This window comes from Bradysia coprophila, chromosome IV (genome assembly GCF_014529535.1).
Source record: "Bradysia coprophila strain Holo2 chromosome IV, BU_Bcop_v1, whole genome shotgun sequence".
NCBI lineage: Eukaryota > Metazoa > Arthropoda > Insecta > Diptera > Sciaridae > Bradysia > Bradysia coprophila.
Window position 1 is genome coordinate 3,223,519 of NC_050738.1, and position 21,387 is coordinate 3,244,905.

The 21,387-nt window shown below is 34.5% G+C and overlaps 1 protein-coding gene across 2 annotated transcripts in view; it reads right to left on the reverse strand.

The window, feature by feature from the left end:
• LOC119066500 overlaps positions 1-21,387 on the reverse strand; it is a 108,113-nt gene that overhangs the window by 48,405 nt on the left and 38,321 nt on the right. For both annotated transcript variants that reach the window (XR_005085761.1, XM_037169012.1), the window contains exon 2: positions 14,386-14,426. The gene's annotated coding sequence lies outside the window, so the exon portion shown is untranslated. The remainder of the gene's footprint in view (positions 1-14,385; positions 14,427-21,387) is intronic.

Consider the following 21,387-nt stretch of genomic DNA (forward strand, 5'->3'; position numbering starts at 1 on the left):
GTGCGTATACTCTACCTGTAGGTCTTTTCAAGGCCGACAATCGTACAACATTACAACCATTTAAAATAATTTTTTCTTGAGTTATTGCCGAAAAACTGTTTTCGGTACCCTCTGGCATGTCTTCACTTTTGAGCGCTTTTCACAGAAAACCAATTTTTTTAAGAAAAAGTGAAAGACACGTGTTTCCTAGAATTGAAAGACGAATCCAACGAGCTATCACTCATTAAAATCGGAGACCGCTTGTTTCTCAATCACCTGAAGATTTGGCGATATCACTCTTAAGATATTTTCATGACACCACCTTCTACTTTACTTTCAATTTCCTCATTCAGTAACAATTGTTCTAACAAGATCGACCAGCGTATCGACTCAATCTATTACTTCGTTTGTATTAACCATCATTCAGTCTTCGACACTAGATCTTGTACTTCATTAATTTGAACACTCGTATTTTGATCTATAAAAGAGCTATAAAGAGTTAGTCTTTTATTTTATGACGTGGTCACTGATAACAGATGAGTCTGTAAAACTTATAAAAAAAATTGCTTTAATGAATCAGACAAATCCGATAAAAATTATCTGCTCGGTAGAAGAGTAACGCCAACAGCACACCAACCTGATACAAAATTAAGAGACGAATGCAAACAGTTGAAATACAAACAAAATATGTCGCGATCGCCCTGTCACGTATGACATGCATAAACCATTTCCCACCCCCCGAGGATTGTTTCGTTGTTCATTATTGAACATTTTGCATGTAATTACTTTCTACAGCAGATTAGGACAAGCTTAACGCATTTCTAGAATTCTGTACGTTGAAACAGCTTAGCAGCATATTATAGTCTTTGTAGAGTTGTGCTTTATGTTCCATTTGGTGGAAAATAGCTGAATGTTGCAAAAATAAAAATGAAAATAATAAAGTGCACAGCAGCACATAGAAATGCATCCAAAGTTTATACAAAATGTGACAGTAGTGCATTATATAAGCGAATACATGTTCCGTTTGCACTCTATAAATGCAAAATGGTGTTATTTATTCGAGAGAAAAAAAACGGGAAATACTTCGCTACGAGTGCAAAATACATTTTGTGAAAACAAGCGTGTAAATGCAAATATGAATGCATGCAAGTATATCGATGAATGAAGGTGGAATATGGAAATATTGGCGCAGTGAAATTATGCAGACTTTGTAAAACAAGACGGAAAAAATTTAACGGAAAAATATTTTAAACATCATTTGGCTGACGAGAGTTTGCCGTGTATACTGCTTAGAGAAAAAAAAATATCAAAATTTAGCGTCAATTGTTTTTAAAGTATATTTTGTCGCTGGTTGTAGCCTGGTTGGACACATGGACAGGTTATTAACTTTCTAGAAGTCTCATTACGATGTCTATAGTATTAGAGTGACGGTATCATTCCTATGGATTTTTTCACCTTTCAGATTCAGAAACTACAATCGTTCATGCAAGGCAGCCCTCTAGCAACCGCACACATATTGGTTTCAAGATTAGGAGGCCGCTTGCAAATTTTATTATCTTAGAAGTGTTTGAATACAGTGTAATGAGATTTACAAGACACTGTCTGATTTTTGGCCTTATAATTTTGTAAACAATGTGTTTGCGGTTTCCAGAGAGCTGCCGTACAATATAATCATTGAATCTACTACGTCTTTCATTTAAATTATTGCTTACAGAGTCGTTTACATTGTTTGTTTTAGCATACGTTTTGGTATAAAGAGTAGTGAGGCCAGAGTTCATCGCTTATTTTGATGAATGTTTTCGATTTACGGTATTTACCACAAAACATTCTTGTGTATATAAAATATGAATTGTCAAGATCAGTCATCATTACTCTGACACAGTTTCTTCTTATATACAAATTTTGGTTCTTTTGGTTCCTTTAAGGCTAAATTTTACCCATTCCTAAACCTTTACAAACGATAAGCTTCTTGGTAACGTCTCAACGATGTGACCTTTAAATCTGCTACTTCTTTTGTCTGTGATGTCCAAGCCATCAAATTGTTCAAATATCACAATTTTGGGTTGCAGATTAGTTTCTTTTAATTGTTACTTGGGCTGATATTCCTTAATTTGTTGCTAAATTGAATGGTGGCCCCTCAATTTCTAAAAAAAAAACGAAATTATCAAGAGGTACATACCAAGCTTTTCAATAATCTTAGAGAAACTGCAGCGCCACCGTGCATTTTAGTACCAAATTTTATGCTGTCCTATTTGTATGATACATCCATACTCTCTAATATATATTCACTGGAATTTTTAAGTGTGTAACAGATTCGCATTTAGATTGTTTCAGCACGTAGAATAATACCCTTAAGACGGACGGAGTTTTAACGTCACCATTCGTTATAACGTTACTATTTGACAGTACGTACGTAATGTACTTGATTAGTTTCAGAAGGGCATCGCAGTGCCTTATGAGATCGAGACAACATTGGAAAGGGCTCTTCGCTTGTTTCTGTCATCGCCTTTGCTAACAGATGACTAGACATATAGGCAGAATTGAGAGTTCCTTACTTTTCATAATTTCTCAAAAAAGGGAAAATTAGGGAAACTATGGGAAACTATGGGAAAACGTTTTCCCAAAAATGTCGCTGCGTAAAGGTTAAAGTGCTCCTGCTCATTCTACGAATGATGATGTCATCTACTGAATTTTGGATTAAAGTATGGTATCTATTTTTGTACATGCATTTGTTTTCCCTGGGATCGAAAGCAGTGCCTACATTCGCGAAAATAATTTCAAAAATTTTCTCAAATTTTCGTGTTTTTCTCAAATTTTTGTGAATTTTCTCAAATTTTCGTGATTTTCTCAAATTTTTGTGAATTTTCGCAAAAAGTTTTTTGTGAAAATTTGATGAAATCACGAAATTTTGAGAACATTTGTGATTTTCGCGAATATAGGCACTGGTCGAAAGTGGCTTATTACACACCTAGGGAAAACAAAAAAATTGGCTTAGGTCTCAAAACAATGCCTATTTTTCGTGAAATTTTTGTGAAATTTCGTGAAATTCGTGAAATTTCGTGAAATTTCGTGAAATTGTGTAAATATGTAATAAATTAAGTTGCTACTTAAAATACACAAAAACAGCAATATCAGAATAAATATTGGAAAAAACGAACTTATGGAACCTTTTTCGTCCGGTCGGAAGTAGTCAAATAGCGATCAGGTGAGCAATGCCGATCATACGATAATTGTCTTTCTCTTCTCTATCTGACGGTGCCACATCAATAACGAGAGAAAATTATGGTGTTATCGGAATTTACCACCTGATCGTCATTTGACAGGTTCCTCGAATCAGTGAACTATAAAGTTTAATGGCTAATCGAGTTTTTAAGTTAAATGGAGTTGGGATCCGAGAATTTGGCACACGTGAAGGGGGTGCCAAATTCCGTACATGAAGTGGAATCTAGCACATGTGCCAGATTACCTTTTTTCCTAGGTTTTTGAGAATTTGGCACACGCAACGAAGCTTGTGTGCCAGTTTTGTGCTAACTCATTTTAATCTGGAAGTTATGATTGAGTCTGTGAGTCAATAAATTTGTCATTTTACGAGTTTTCGCAGTCAAAACTAAGAAATTTGTCTTTTTACAAAATGACGCAAAAAAGCTATGGCTTTGAAGGCATCGAGATAAATTCAATAATTTGTCTCCAAACTAGAAAATTCGTCCTTTTACGAAATCTTGCATAAAAGTTGCGATGTCTTGGAGGAATTGTCGTTTTCCGACCCTATTGAGCAATCTTCGTCGAGCAGCTAAACGTTGTTCCTCGAATCGAAACATCACAATTCCCTAATTTTTGCCAAGCCTTCCCTTTATAGGTAAATAATGTTGACTAATAGTGACAGACGGCTAACTATGATTAGCACACCATTCACTTTTATTTATTTTTCTATTATGGCTACCGTGTGCCAATTTCCAAAGTTGCATGGTGCCAAATTACTCTTCAGATGGTGAATCTGGCACTGTGCTAAATTCACATTACAGTGGAAACTGGCACGCATCAAACTTGCATGGTGCAAATTTACCCTACCCCCATGAGTCTATGAAGGCCATATTAGCTTTATAATTTAGGTTCTATTATCTTTGGATTTTCATGTTATATTAGATCGTCTAAGAAAAGGGTTGCAAGAATGGGTCAATAAAAGCAACTAACTATAGCTAGACCTCTATACCGTGCAATAGAAACACCAACCACTATTTATCAGGCAGAAAATGTCTGAATACAAACTGAAACGTAAACGGAATTTTCTGTTGACCACACTACTCTTTCAAAGTCTTTTATTTGTGAGAGATTTGCGAGGAAAACTAATTATTATTACCAAGGTTTTGAAAGAACAGGTTAAGACATTTCTAAGTTGATCACGAAGGCGGTGTGATCAAAATTTTCCTGTAGCGCCAACTAGGTTTGGAAAATTTTCAAACAATATACATGTCTGAATTGTCAAGATTTGTGTTTCACTCGCCTTCGTAAGTGGCTTAACCTGTTCTTTCAGAACCTTGATTATTACACCAAACCCTGTATAGAATCAGTCATAAAAACCTTGAATAGTAAAGGTGACGCAAGTCTACAGTAATTCACGCCGTGCGGTCGAAATTCAATATCTTTCTAACGCAAGTCTTTCTAAAGCAGCGTCATTTTCATACAAAGGTGCGTTGAAATGTATTTTTGGTTCACTTTTTCATCGACTCGTTCGCTTGAAATTCAAATTTTACGGCGTGAATAGAAAGTGGGTGAAGACGTTTTTACAAAAAAAGGGTGATCTTTGAGAAAAGGCCAATTTGGAGGCTTCTGTGATGAGAGCTACCACACAAGATTGTTTGTAGATGTCGTTCAGATGATTCAGATGCCTTTAATTTTGGGATTCATTTGTTGCTTATGTGTTTATGATTACTCAATATTTCGATTTAATGTGAAGTGAGGCCCAATTCAAGTTTATAAGATTTATTGACACGACGAAGGCACAATGCTACAATTCAAGATATTGTGAACGCCAAACGACGATTGTCTAAAGACAAACAGTTACAAAAATATGCTTAACTATTTTCGTTATCTTTCATCATAATGCTACCTCATGTAATAAATTACAATATTGGTAAAATAAGAGAACATCCGACAACTAATCAATGCATGACAATTGAGTTTTCTAAATTTAAATATATTTTTCCTTTCTGAAGGTGATAACAACCTTGTTTTCGAAAGATAGGCCTATAAAACAAAAATTAACCAGTCCACTTATCAGAATATCTTTTAAAATGGATACAGAACTTGGAAAATGAAGTTATCTACTATTAAAGAAGCTATACATACCATAAGTTAAATTCGTGAAATTTCCTGAAATTTAATGAAATTCGTGAAATTTAATGAAATTCGTGAAATTTCGTGAAATTCATGAAATTTTGTGAAATTCGTGAAATAAATTTTCAAAATAGGCACTGTCTCAAAAGCATGTAATAGTAGATTATTCACCTCTGTACATATGTTTATTTAGACACTTGGGGAGTTATTGCATGAGCCGAAGGCGAATGGTATAACCCCAAGTGTCTAAATAAACATTTGGACAGAGGTAAATACGCTATTTTATCTACCGACGGTGAAATAATAGCACTTTTTCACTGTTAATATTTGACCTAGGTAGATTAAATCAATTGCATAACTCGGGATATAAGTTGAAAGTATCTTTTTCGTGTGTTTATTGACCTCGGCTTCGCCTCGGATCAACAAAATTCACACTATAACTTTACTTTTCAACTTTTTATCGCTTGTAACTATAAATTCAAAATCGAGTACGTCATTTGTGGCGCCAAACTTAAAAATTGCATTACTTAACTCATGTTTCGTCGTCAACAAAATGCTACTTCATAATCGCATTATATGAGATGAGCCCCAAAGGTGTGTCTATACTTTTTTTTTGCATTCCATTTTGAACATTTGCACAATTTTTTCACGAAAAACGTTCGCTTCTTTTTTCTGTGCTAAAAGTCATTTAAAATGTAAACCAGACAGCAAAATCTCTTTTTAAAATTATCTACCCTCATTCAAAATGACATAAATGAAATATCAAAATAAAATAAAGGCATGAGAGAAAATATTTTTAAAAAGATAACGTTAAAAATGCAGATTGAATGAATAACATTGCCGTCTACCTCTGGGGAGGCAAACGGAAGAACAGAAGAAAAAGATGAGCACAAAAAAACACACACAAACTTTATTCATTCAATGTTATATATCCCTCCACTTGTGTCTGTACATTTGTCTTAGATAATATCCGATTTGAAAAGAGAATAGAAAATATACAAAAACAAAGAACGAGAAAATCTTGCTCGACTTATGGTGGCTATAGGATGGGGCACACATCCTTCGTAGACTCATAAGAGTTTATTTATTTTGCATGTTCTGTTATTTTTTTTTTCTCGTTCTATGTTTTATACGTGTGTATACACATCATGCAAGCTTGCAGGCAAAAATATTTTGTATCGCTCTACCAATCGTCTGAGCTCCAAGAAAATTGGAAACTATTTCGAACTCAATATTATTTCCGAAAACAACGGTCGAGTCGGGGAAAAAGAGTTCTGTACAGTTGTGCACAGATGATATACCTACAGGCCCTTTTATTTAAGATAAAAAATTGAGCAAGGGCCAATAAATACAAGCATAGTAGACACGAGTACACTAAATTATTCCCGCAACATTACACAACCCATGCCGTATATAAGCCGAATAGTAAATGGGTCTGGTCTGACTATAAATATAAAATATGTGGCATTCAGTTATGAAATTTAAATAATTGAAAAAAGGAATCGTTTAGCATCTAGAAAAGGGTTTTTTTATCAGGGAAAAATCAAGTTTAATTGAAGAAAATCGTAAAAGTGAATATTCCGTGCATGATCTTTTCGAAATTAAATGAATTCAAATGTGAATGGAACATTGTTCCAAAGAATTATATAAATGACTAAGAAAATGCAATAAAACCACGTTTTTATGGTAGAACCGGTGAGTACACTCTCCCAAAAACGATTGTGGAAGGAGCGTATATGGCTTTAAACCATTGCGGAGTCTTTGTTGCTATAGAAAGTAAACAGAAATACATTACGAGATGAAATGAAATGAAACAAATAACTGGAAAAGTAATATAAAAAGGAGATATATAGAAAAACGAAGAATCAGCAATAGACCGAAACAGCGAAATGATACAATTCCTCCCTTTACTTTTTTTAATGACGTAAAAGTTAAGCGTAGAACGAAATAATAAAAATGAGGGGGAGAACTAAATTGAAAAACTTGTACTTTATTTATTGCTATCGAGTGCTTCCTTATGCGTTCGTATTCTACAAGATTATGTGATACACCGAAAAAAGAGGTTTTCTGGAATTACGTGGAGCAGTACATTGTCTACAAACTTAAACCCATTTTCTTGAATTTCCCTAGATGTGTAATTGATTCATTTCGACCATAGGGAAAACAGAAACATGTAGCAGTATTTTACATGCTACTTGCGTCGAAAACCGTACTTTTAATGTTTCAAGTACTCATTTCGATGCCCTCTGCATGTAAAATACTATTGCATGCTATTGTTTTCCCTAGGGTCGAAAGTGATCTATTACACACCTAGGCGAAAATGGCGAAATTGAAAAATTCGGGATAAAAAAATGAAAAGAAATGAAAAGTCTCATTTCCGTGTGATGGTTGACCTCGGCTTCGCCTCGGACCAAATTTTTAACATACGTACGTTTCAAGTGCTCCATTCGATGGCCTAAACTATAAAAAACTCGGGAATAAAAGTCACGAAGTGATTGCGTGTTTCCGAGGGGTAACTCACTTCTAGATTAAATGGATTAAATGGATTAAATGGATTAAATGGATTAAATGGTATTAAATGGATTTAATGGATTAAATGGATTAAATGGAATAAAAATTGGATTAAATGGATTAAATAGGAAAAAAGTTCATTTTACCAAATACTGTAAAAGTATTAAAAATTGTTGATTTTGATCGAACCACGTACTACAACTCATACTACAATGTTAAAAAGCGAAAAAATCTACTTTTAGGAGTTTTTGGTGTAAAGTGGATTAAATGGATTAAATAAATTTAATACCATTTTTCACAAAAATTTTTTTCCTATACCTCACGAGTTCTTAAACGAGCTGGGGATCGTGCAAATCTATTTTTCGCAATTACTTTACAAATTTTTCAGGTCGGTAGCCTAATTATTTCGGTAAAACTAAAATATTTTTTTTGGATTAAATGGATTAAATGGATTAAATGGATTTAATGGATTAAATGGATTAAATGGAAGTGCGTCACCCCTCGCGTGTTTCACTTCGGCTTTACCTCGGATCAACAAAATTCACACGAAAACACGACTTTCAACCATTTATTTTTATGTTATGCGTAAATGACGTAAGTATAAAAGGTACGATTTTCGACGCATGTAGCACGTAAAATAAATTGACGTCTGAAACACGAAACGTTTAGTTACATTGAAAACTGAAGTCCTGCTTGCCTACGGATTCTTACTCGTCAAAATTAAAGTTTTGTGACGTACGTAATCTACGTCATCCGGAGGATGACCTTTATTATTTGGCATAGCCACAATAAGCTATAAAAACAAGTTAAAAAATTAATTCCCTTTTAACGTTCGAGTTAAGAGAGAACATTTGTTTTTCTTTTAAATTTGTCAAAACACTCCGTTACATTGTTAGATTTCGAGTAGAGAATTTCTACGTAAAATAAAACATTTCATATACCAGCCCCAGCCATTCAGCGCTGCCTATTTATAAACCATTGACGTTAGATTAAGGTGTCGCGATATAAAAATTGAACAAAGCAAGAAAAACTGTGGATTCTTTTCAGGTGATATGTAAAAGAAATGAGTTTATAATCTTCATAGCCTTGTTGAAGTTGGTACGATAATTGCAACAGAATTATTCATAAGATTCAGAAATTAACCCATTAATATTACATCGGGACTATTCAAACTTGGAGAAGAGGTAGAGAGACGGCAGAAACTAGTCGTGTTACATTTAAATCTAATTCTAATCTAATAAAACCGTATTTCCCAACAAACGTTTACTTTAAATTATACCGGCATTAAATTTGAATTATGCAAAGACTGCTTATTTCCGAAATAAATTTCTTCTCTTGCTAGAATGTTTTAACACAATAAACATGGCAAACGATAATTTTGTGGAACACTTTTAGTGTATGTATATTGTATTAATGCCGACGAGAGTTGCCACTCGGTAAATTTACATCAAAATGTAACATTATATTTTCCTCTCCATCCCCCATCCCCATCATGCATATATGACTGCGTCAGGATACACATTTATATTAGTGGATAAGAAGATGGAATAAGTACGGATTTATATGTCTTATATGTCATGTACTCGAAAATAACAGTATGAAAAGAACGTTGGTGGAATGGTGGGGTAGGATATCGCGAGAAAGTTGCACATATTTTGTTGGTGAGATTGTCAACTTCGACATTGCTTGTTTAGGTAATATCATCCAAACAAGGGACTCTATTATGTTTGTACCACATTATATTTCAATGATTTTCACAATTTGCTGGCTGAAGTATCTTCACATCAGATGATGTTTGTAATGTTGCTATTTATCAGGGCCTATTTTACAGAATTTGAATTCTAAACGAGCCATCAGAACAGTCGGAGCGTTTGCTGCGACTGAGCCCCGTACAAACCCGTATATCTATTGCGTACGTGACCCTAGTGCGTCTGTCACCCTACTTTGACCGTAAGCCTATTGCGCCGGTTAATGTAGTTAAAGTAAAATTATTATGTAATATGTACATCTTACAAATTGCGCATAGCGCAATTACGAAGCCCCGTACGGCGTTCCTTTCAAATGAAACAAAAATTTCAAATCGCCCTAAAATTTTATTTTTTTGAAGGGCCTAGTATCGGCCTCAGTCCGAGGACCCAAATTTAAAATTTTTTTCAACTACATTCTATTCGGCCTTTGATTACCTCCCAAATGAAACAAAAATTACGAAAAACGGATGAAATTTGCTCGAGTTATATGTAAAATACACATAGGGCCCTAGTAGTGGCCTTAGTCCAAGGACCCAAATTTATTTTTTTTTCAACAACACTCTATTCGGCCTTTGATTACCTTCCAAATGAAACAAAAATTACGAAAAACGGATGAAATTTGCTCGAGCTATATGTAAAATACACATAGGGCCCTAGTATCGGCCTCAGTCCGAGGACCCAAATTTAATTTTTTTTTCAACAACATTCTATTCGGCCTTTGATTACCTCCCAAATGAAACAAAAATTACGAAAAACGGATGAAATTTGCTCGAGTTGTATGTAAAATACACATAGGGCCCTAGTAGTGGCCTTAGTCCAAGGACCCAAATTTAATTTTTTTACAACAACATTCTATTCGGCCTTTGATTACCTTCCAAATGAAACAAAAATTACGAAAAACGAATGAAATTTGCTCGAGTTATATGTAAAATACACATAGGGCCCTAGTATCGGCCTCAGTCCGAGGACCCAAATTTAATTTTTTTTCAACTACATTCTATTCGGCCTTTGATTACCTTCCAAATGAAACAAAAATTACGAAAAACGGATGAAATATACTCGAGTTATATGTGAAATACACACAGGGCCCTAGTAGCGGCCTTAGGCCAAGGACCCAAATTTAATTTTTTTTCAACAACATTCTATTCGGCATTCGATTACCTTCCAAATCAAACAAAAATTACGAAAAACGAATGAAATTTACTCGAGTTCTATGTAAAATACACATAGGGCCCTAGTAGCATTTCACTTCTAAGGCCCTAACTCACGGTCCACTCATTTCCATCGTTTATTTTGCCATAAATATCACCAAAAGACCTTAAATCACTTAGGTGGCCCTAACTCACGAAGGGCCGACCCGAATATGCCCATCTTCGAACTTAGCCTCACTATTTCGACTATCTTTCAGGGAAAAAAAATTTTTTTGAAATCGGATTTGATTTACTCAAGATATCGACGTGACAGACGGACAGACGGACAGACAAAATTTTTATTGCAGATTCGTCATCTATGAACATAGGCAAACACTTTGCCCTTACCGTCTGCTTCGAATTCCATCAATTACACACGGCATCGTAATCCTATAAGCCCCTTTGTACTTCGTACGGGGCTAAAAATAAGTTTTTGGTATTACCAACAATGTTGGTCCAACATTGAGTTATTTCGAAATTCGAAAGTTGATTTTCATTCTAAAAAATGGCAGAAAAAGTTTTGAATAAAGGGATCTTCATAGATTTAGCGTTGCCCAAGGAAGAGGTTTTTTATCGCACAACTGACATAATTGCTACATAAGCTGCCCGAAAGCTGAATGGAGTAAAAAGCGGACATGTCATCTGTCATCAACAGCGACGACAATAATAATTAATAAGCTCCCACCTCCCTGTTTTTTTTATGCATGTCAAAACTATCGAAGTAAAAGATTTTATTTCAGCTTGTTGAAAATATGTCCATCCAAAGAAGTAACAGATTCGATATTTATACTCGTAAAGTAGTTCAAATGGGGAACGCACTACTATCAGGGATTATGATTTTCAAAATATCGAAATAAGACTGAAAATGGTACAAATTGCCTTATATTTTTCTTATATATAGTCTTGGGTCTAGTTCTGCTGTGATGCCTCGACTCCTAATAGTATTGTACTCATTTCAGTGCCTTTCTACTTTTGCTATAAATTCGATGCCACAAATAAAATGGTGCTTGCATAGACAAATTTGACATAAAAATCGAAGAGTAATGACTGCTAGAGACTCGGTAGAAAGTCTTCGTCCTCAGACATCTCTGGTCACAATTTCTTGTTCGATGATTTATGCCAGTGTAAGAAATCATCGAACAAGAAATTTCAATATAGGAAGCTACTAAATTAAGGGATTTTGAAACCGTTTCGGTCAGCGGTTTTTGACATAGAAAAGGCCAAAACCACAGTTTCTGAATGCGGCCCGAATTTTCGAATACAGTAGGGTGGATCAATTTTAACAACTTGAAAATCCACACCCAGGCACATTCGTAGCTTGCCAAGACTAACGTACCTGCATCATTACTTTTTCGAATCCGGTTTTTTTCGAGTACCGAACAGTTGTTTGAACGAAATCTCGGAGCATTGTACTCCAATCAGTCTATCAAAATACAATTATGAAAAATTGCGAATTATCACATTTTTGTTTTATGTGGGATCTGATATTACTAGTCCCATAGATTCTGACAGTTGTTATATTGAACGCAATTTTTGAATTTTTTCCCATTTGAAATTTTTGTCGCATACTTATGTATAACGACCAGTTTACTGGGATAAAAACCAAAAAACCATTCAATATCAAGTCAAGTCAAATTTTTGGATCTAGAAATTATGTAGAATCTGTTGAAAATGAAAATGTGATAATTCGTTAATTTTGTTAAGTGTATAGCTCCCCGACAAATGATCCTAAAACTATAACCCTACGGCATTTCTGATTTGCACGTAGTGTAGGTGACACTACTTTCTATGTTCAAAAAATGTGAATATGTTCGACCCTTCGTTGCAAATCGCCAATTATGTGATTGTTGATTTCAATGAGTAGGTCGTGAAGATTTTGAAAATATTGGGATACGTTAAAGGTGAAGAAGTTGAAATTTTCAATAGGTTCCTTTCTGGCGCACCCTTTAATATATTACAGTGTCACTACTTCAAAGTAAATAACATTAGGCAATTTATAAGTAGACTCCAAAAAGCATTTACTTATGAAAAGCTTTATTGTTGAGCTTTTTTTGTGAATTGTAATTGAAAATTATGTTAGCGAAACTCAAAAGCTCTTTAAAATCTAATAACAAATTGACTTACTTTTGGCTTGGTACACACGGCATCATGTGATGTATACTGTGTGTGTGATAAAATGGTCTGAATTTTTGTTTTTATATTTTCTTCTTTGTAGATAGACATCTCCCTCCAAATAGGTTATATTTCATGGTTTTATTTCAAACAAACGGCTAAATAAATAACACCCAAAGCGGAACGAATATGATTGTAAAAAAAGAAGAAGAAGAAAATCATAAAAAAAGAAAAGTAAATAAATTGAGAATATTTTCGAGACCTCCATTCCATTTATCTTTATATGATGTTTTTGTATGGAAAATGAAAAGCGTTTTGCTATAAATTGTTTTTGTGCCACAAACAGCTCATTTCATTTCATAATAAATGTTGTACAACCCTTTTCATACATCTAAACTGTTGGGCTGGGTGTACGGGTGCATAGCGTTAGAATGGTATCCTATGCGTATATATACGGAGCACAATATTGCAGAACTAAACACGAAGGGAGTTTAAAAAAAAAGATTTTTCGCTGGTTTTTCACACATACGAATGACGGGATATAACGTAAAATTGTGAATGGGAATGGGAAGTGGTGAAGAAATCTTTTGTTTAATTTAATTTTACAACGGTAGTTGTGCGCACCTTGTGCGAAACAAAATAACCTGAATTTTTTTATATAAAAAATTACATCGGAAAACAAATACCGTTTCGGAATTAAATGTAAATTACTGACATTCTACCTTATTTTTATGAGTTATATCAAAAGAAAATTAATTTTGCGAGAAACATTCTCGTGAAAATTCCAATTATAATCCGGTAATTCAAAGTCATTGGTGCTTAAAGCAAGTCTTCGGTATGCACCTATAATATACGTATTACATAATAATAGCGGTCTACCCAAGTGTGGCGTATAAATCCTTACTGAATCGTTCACCAAACTTATCTCAATAGCGGTTTACTTACCACAGGTATTAACAGCCAATATGATCTACCGCTGGCATGCAAATTGATTGTAAGTAAGTAATAATGTCTGGCGACTCGTTTGTTGGTCGACTACAAACATTAATCAGCTGGCTGGAATATATTTGGGAATTTTTATGGAATTGCGGTACTCTTTAGGAAGATTCCGTTAGACAAGAATCTGTTTCCATAATTTGCCTCAGAGAAATGTAAGGTGTTTTTCTCAAAGGCTTGAGATTACAGCAATTTATAAAACTAAACTGAGTTTGATGTTTGAGTAACAAGTTATACAAATGATAAAGTTTTGTTGCCGATGTTCGTTTCAACAGCATTCGCTTCGACTCTAGCCACATTCGTAACTACAATCGATTTGCTAAAATCAATAACAATCCAACAAGTAAGCAATAACAAGCGACCTGCCGCAAGTAGTTCAATTTTCCACAAGAATATTAAATTCAGATCGCTTTAAATATTCCACATTATTTCAGTGAAGGAATTTTCAATTATTTCCTAGCAACAAAGTTCGCTCGAAACTTTCAATAATAACAATTAAATAACACTGAACTTACCACAACTTCTGGTTATGCACCGTCGTCGTGCGTTTTCCTGCCTGAAATAACAAAAACAATAAAAAATCATTAGAAACTTTGTTTTAATGGAATAATTAATTTTCAGTACCCGCAATACAATTATATTGTTGCAGGGCAGCGAAACAATAGGATAGAAATTGAATATTAAGATAGCACTTGGCCAATTGCCACATTCATAAAATATTATAGAGACCAGCCAACTGTTATTGACAACAACGACTAAAATAATGCGATACTCTCCTCGGAGTATTATATATACCAATATCATGAACGAAACAAATGTTAAAATTAATGAAGTAAAAGATTTTGTATCAAACACTGAGCGATAATTTAAACAAACGAACTAACAGATTTAATGGTTTTATCACTATACGAACGATGGACTGGACATGGACATACTATAAATTTATTATATTTAGATTATACCAAGGATTAAACAACTAAAAGAAGTGAAGACCTGGGACAGTGATGGAAATAATCAAAATAGAAGGAAAACAAAGTTGTATGGGAGTATACGCCATTATTTCGCTGAGACCGTATCGAAAAAAATGACGGAAACTTCAACTGCATTTTAATACACAATTTTAACTGAACTTATGAAAAGTAGAGTAGAGTTCAGCGAATTTTTCAGCGATAACGCCACAGTAATCGACGAACCTCCTCATATAAAATATTTGATCAAACCGTGGGTAAATTAGATGAATAAGTCAGCCAATCTATAAGTAGATACAAGGAAATATTTGGGACATGATCTTGTCTGGTTGCTCTGGAATTGTGGTCTCGGATTTTTTTTCCGTTCAACTAAAACAACTGCACAGTGCACATGATGTACCTAATACTTGGCAAATATATTTTGTTATTTTACGTGTAATATCCGTTCCAACCGCTTCAATATGATAGCAGGAGGTGTGTGTAGGTATTATAACGATATTTCCATTTTATGCAGTGAAAACGGTGAACATTTTAGGTCGCATAAGTTCCACAATCGTGTGTTAGTTCATACATGCATGCGGGTTTGTTATAATGACAATCACCAGAATGTTTTCCGTGTGTATGTACATTGACGAAACTTGGGTGCTTTGTGGTACATTGGTAAACTCAAAGAGTAACATGAGATGTATGCAAGGGTTAAACTTAGGAGCATTTCCGATACAAAGACTGTACTGTAAATGTAATTTCGGTGACGAGAATCGTAATGTTGATTTTAAATGGCACCTGCCAAGTGCTACCTTCACTTTAATACTCACTAAAATGTCCGATTTGAAAATAGTTTTTCGATCGACCATTTTATTGCATCGGTACTCTTCAAAATAGCATTTAATGAATAAATTAATGTGAACACGGTGCACGGAGAGCATGCCAGAGAATAGCGGAAAGAGTAAGGTCCATGCACTGCTGTTATTCATGAGGATTTTAATTTAAATTAAATATGCAAAACAGCGCTTTCGGTTATAAATAAAAAGGTAAATGCGACCGCTAATTCAGCAGATTGAATTTGTGTTTCACAGTTTGATGTTACAGTATAAATAATTGTATAAATGCTTGACTAGTCGAGTTAATTCGAAAAATAAATTGAAATTGAAGTTTAGTCATAAACTGTGTACCATCGATTGGTTTGCCACACGAAATGTTTAGAGTTTTTTTTAATTGTTTTGTATCAGGCTTTCGCTATTCAATGATCGGTAATTATACATGTTATACAATTTAAAATTATAGCATTAAATCGACCGCTTCTTTGTCAGATATTTAACATTTTATGAACCCCCAGCTTACCATCATACCATTTAATCTGTTACTTCATTTGTACAGCTTAGTGCTGGATTCATAGTATGCCTGTAGATTTATTCTTTTATCAAGTGTGAGGGTTGTGAAACGAGCCGAGGGCGACTGAAGTATGCACGCAACCCAAAATATTAGTTTCCATGTAGTAACGAAAGCATATCACATGCTGGTGGGTGGTAAGTACGTTTTCACAGCCACAGTGAAGTGAAGTTAGAATTTACAAGTCTTCTATACTTCACAGTTTTCCCACATATGAAACACGTGCCAGTAGTTTCGCTATCTTTAGTAGTTCTTTTCGGTAGAACATACTCTAACCGTTTCTACATAATGAGACAGACCAGCTAAAATAGCCAAAGAGTTGGATCCATTGGTTGCCGTGAAAATATTTCGTTAAATGAGGCGAGTCATCCTTAATGTTTATTGGCTATTTGGTCGATGGGTGCGACGCGTAGCGGAAAATAATTGTACCAGTGCCAAGTTTCACATAGAAATTAATTTCGAAAATCGACAATAACTTTAATGCAACGCTGTTGTTTGGATCTATAACGTTACAACTAAATTTCTAAAAATCGCTCAATATGCTGATACCCTAGTTTTTACATAAAGTTACGAAAACAATTAACGTTACTGGTGTCGTTGGCACCGTTACGGTCGTACTTTTAAATTTTTGGTTCTGATGGTAACGTTACATTTTATAGGATCTTTTCGACAAGTGTAGAATTTGTATATCCGAACTGAAGGCTAGGTAATACACACTTGTCAGTTATCAAAGGAAGTTGCTCAAAAACGTGCGAGGAAGTTTGGTTGAAAAGGTTAAAAGGTTGTTTTCAAGACAATGAATTACTTAGCAGCATCCAACGTATTCTAGTTTATTACCTGTCCTATGCGAAAGTTGATTTTCACAAAAATTCACGTAAAATGAACCGAAAATTTTCAGAATTTCTTTGATGATCTTCTCAGACAAACTGCCACGTAATGGTTTACTTTCGCATGGGACAGGCAATAAAGCATTTTGATTGAGAATTTGAACAAACAAAGTTAAATTGGGAAGCACTCACGCCATTCCCTCGCTAATGCACGACTTTCACTTCGAATGTATCACAAATGTAGTCATCTAATGTTTGCCGTAGAACATCCTATTACTTAATCAGCGAAATTCATATTCCATTAACTGATTGCAAAATAATTAGGATTTTCTTGTCACTCCACATACCATCCACGCAACGCACATGACGCGAACGTACGCCAATTTTCTGACTCAACGTCAATCATCTTCTTCCATTAAAGCTCTCACGTTATCCATCATCAGTGATGATAATTTCTATCAAAATTTATTTTACCTTTGCGGATTTAATTTGTCTGGTTAATCTGATATTTATATCAACAAAACAAACAAACAAACTTTAAGCGACAATTTTACTGATGAAATTGCATGGATTCCAATATTATAATACTTCCATTGTTAACATTGACGGCATGGTGGAATGTTATATATACATCTATACGTGTCTCTGCTCGTCATACAATGAACGTTAAATTACAAACGCCTTCCCTCGCTTAAAATTAATATTTCAATTTCCATTTCAATAACATTCTCGACAAACACCAACATCTTATCATTTCTTATGTTCTCTTCGTATACATAAGAGACATGGTATTATTACAAGGGACGCTTCAATCCTGTACACCTTTTCCCAACCGAAAATTTCCTATCATATTCGCGCGCCGAGTGCTGTGTGTAGTACCTCACTACGCCTCCTCTTCTTCTCTACACATCCACCGCTGTGCGGGGAGGAAAGGTTTTTCGGTGTGTTTTATTATTAGAAATATGCGAGGTATTTCGTAAAGCTTTATTGTGTATCCACCTTATCTACCTGATGCGACGGGTTTTTGTTATTTCTCTCTAGGTGTGTATAATAATGTCGAAATGAATATAAGCTTCACCCAGCTATCACGAGTTAAATTATATAAGATCAAGATTTGACTTTGCCGAGCATGGCAATAAGTAGATAATCACTTATATGAGTCGAATGATACAGTCTTGTTCGCTTGGTTAAAAAGGATGATGGTATTACCGGAATATCTTACCTCCGAGCAATGGATTATAGTTTATTCGCATGTATCGTTTACATGTTTGTATATAATTTGCTGCTGGGGTTGATGGAGGAGGAGGAGATGGATATGTGTGTATACAGAAAATGAAAGACATATTCCGATGGCGGAAGCGTATTATGAAATCTGAAATCTAGCTGAATTTTCGGGATCCCAACCATTCGAATTGTGTTTCCACTATACTCCATTGCTTACAGGTTTTAATAGAGTTTCGTCTTGTTCTGTTTGGTTTACTTACGAGATAATCTCTGAATCTGATGTAGCACTTGATGTAAGTTGATTTTCTAGGAACTATTGAAAGGTATGAGTACCATCCCTTAATGGGTGTATCTTGTTTCAAAACTCTTACAATTTCCAAGCATAAAGCTTAAAGCTCAGAGTGAATCGTCGTGTAATTGTTGGAAAAGAGAACAACACTTAAAATGGAAAATGAACGAACTGAAATTCATAATTTTTTCGTTTTCACGTCGTTGGATTATCTCGACGAGAAAAAGTATTTTAGCATGAATGGGCTAATGAATATTTATGTTTCCCTTAATGTCATCATAATCAGATACAGTTTAACTGTAGAAAAAGAGATCAAAAGAAAATTCGAATGTGTTATTACATTGGCTTGAAAGTACCTCATTTTGAATTATTTGGCCACCGTTCTATACATATTTACCTGTCTCTTTATACCGTTCATTCGGTACATAAAGGTGAATTTTATTTATTTTCCCAAGAAATTCATTCAGATATCTAAATACCTTCCTTTCAATTGAGATTACTTTTATTTCTTCGACTTTTTGTTTTCCTCCCATTTCATATTTTATTTATGTTTTTTCTTGTTGTAGGATTTTCATTCGTTATCGTTTTTCTATAAAGAATTTTCGTTTATTTCTATCTTTTTGTTGTTTAAGTGATAACACCGGAGGATAAGACGCAACTAATAAATTGACGCATTATCAGTGTAATATTTTCACATTCAGTCAGAGCCGTCTATAGCGTAACTAGCGCACAGAGAAATATTATTTACAGTGCCATGTTACCACTTTTAATGATTTCAATAGCTTTAGAGAGTCTGTGCTTATATAGCTGGAAGCAAGCAGTAGACAAAATCTTTTCCCGACAAGTTCTATTGCAATCGTTGCCTTTCGTTCGTAGATGGAAATTGTGGCAGTAAGTGCACCTTAGAATGTTAAGTGAGTGGGTGAACAAAATAACAGGGAAAAAATTCAACGATTCCTTTCATAAGAACTAAAGCTAGAACCACGTTCAGTCCGGTGAGCAAATAGTTCATCCGTTTACATGACACTTACACAAAATCCTACGGATCAAAATTGAAGCCTGTTTCCCATTTCATGGGAAATGGGAGTTTTGAAAACGGGTACGAACTCCGTGTAGTTTCCAGAGAAACTAAAAATTTGAAATGGGCGCGAACTCAATGCAGCGTGTTTTCCGAGAAACTAACGCTTTATGTAAAAGTAAAATTTTCTATTTTTATTCGAGTTTGCTTCCATTTTCGATTTTCACTTTTCCGGAAAACAACTCCAGATCAAGTTCGCACTCAATTCCAATTTTTAGTTTCCTGGAAAATTCTTAACACCAAGTTCGCTTCAATTTTTACTTTTTCTAAAAATACTCTAGATCAAGTTCGCCTCCATTACCAATTTTTACTTTCTCTGAAAACACTTACTCAGAGTTCACATTCATTTCCAAAACTCGCACCCACAGGTCGCTCCCATTCCTATTTCCAAAGTTACGAAGATTGTAGAGTAGATTCTTCGATACCAGTTAAACCTACACTGTGAGTCCTACAGTCTGAGTGTTTCGGTGATCAAGTAAGTTAAGGAAAAAGTTTAACTGAGGGTAAAACAAAACCGTTACTTTTCATACCTAACGTTCATTTTCAGCGTAATTTACAAGGTCCCAACTCGTTATGAGACTAAATCGGGCGCTGTATTCACTTGGTTAGTACTAATCGCAAATTAACGTCATATCAGTAAATGATCTAGTGAAAGTAATCTTCCATGTTCTTGTAACTGCACCTTAATGTTACCGCGATTTATGTTCATTTATTTGTTGCATTAAAGGAAAGCCGAGCATAAAACTTTCTAAAAGATTAAAACCGGGCGTTATGCTAACCATAAAAATTTATCCGAAACATTAACATCATTATCGTTAAAATATTTCATCTTCTCAACCTTAGGAATTTTTTTTATTTATTTATTTTCAGTTATAATCTTTGTCTAAAGCTGTGTATCATACACGTAGCTTAAAAGAATTAAAACTTTCTCTGAACTCATAAAATACACCCTGAAGATAAGCATTAAAAAAATATTTTACCGTCCCTCTGTGTGATTATATCATCATATTATTCTCAATTTAAAAAGCTAAACATAGCAGGAAAAAAAACTCGGATAAAAATGGGTGAATATGAGATTTTATTTTACTTCCCTTTCAGCATGCCTTTTGTTTCAAAACGAAGGAATATATTTTTTTAATTATAACGACCAGAAGAGTTTAATTGTATGAGATTCGTTCATTTAATTGTTGAAGGTAATGTTTGTTACATTTTATCTTCCATTACAAGTTTTTATTCTCCACCCGTTATTTAATGGAAAGATATTTCGGCATAATTTATGAAACAAATGGCGAAATTTTCACACCTCTTTTTTCACCGGGAGGAAGATATCAACATTCACTGGTCTCACTAGTTTAATTGCCCGAAAAATACCTTCAACCTACTCTTTAATGGTTTGGTGGAATACTCTGGAGTGTGTAACGGAGAAAATTAATTTCATACCAGAGAAATTAAATTAAAATGGGTGATACGAGTGACTGTATCTGGGTAATGTGTATACAGTATGAAGCCATAAGAGATAGTCACCATTTCATTTAGCTTGGGCGCGTAATTTTTTAATTATACAGCAATGATCTACGATGGTAGCGGTAATGGCAAGAACTTCTTACTAAGAAGCATAGTCCAGGGATGCAATCGAATAGTCCATCTCTCATAATGTTCAACGTGTAGATCAAAAAAAAAATTATTTGTTCGTTTCAAGACCTCACTAACATTCTTTAACAGCCATGAACAAGTGCAGGGTG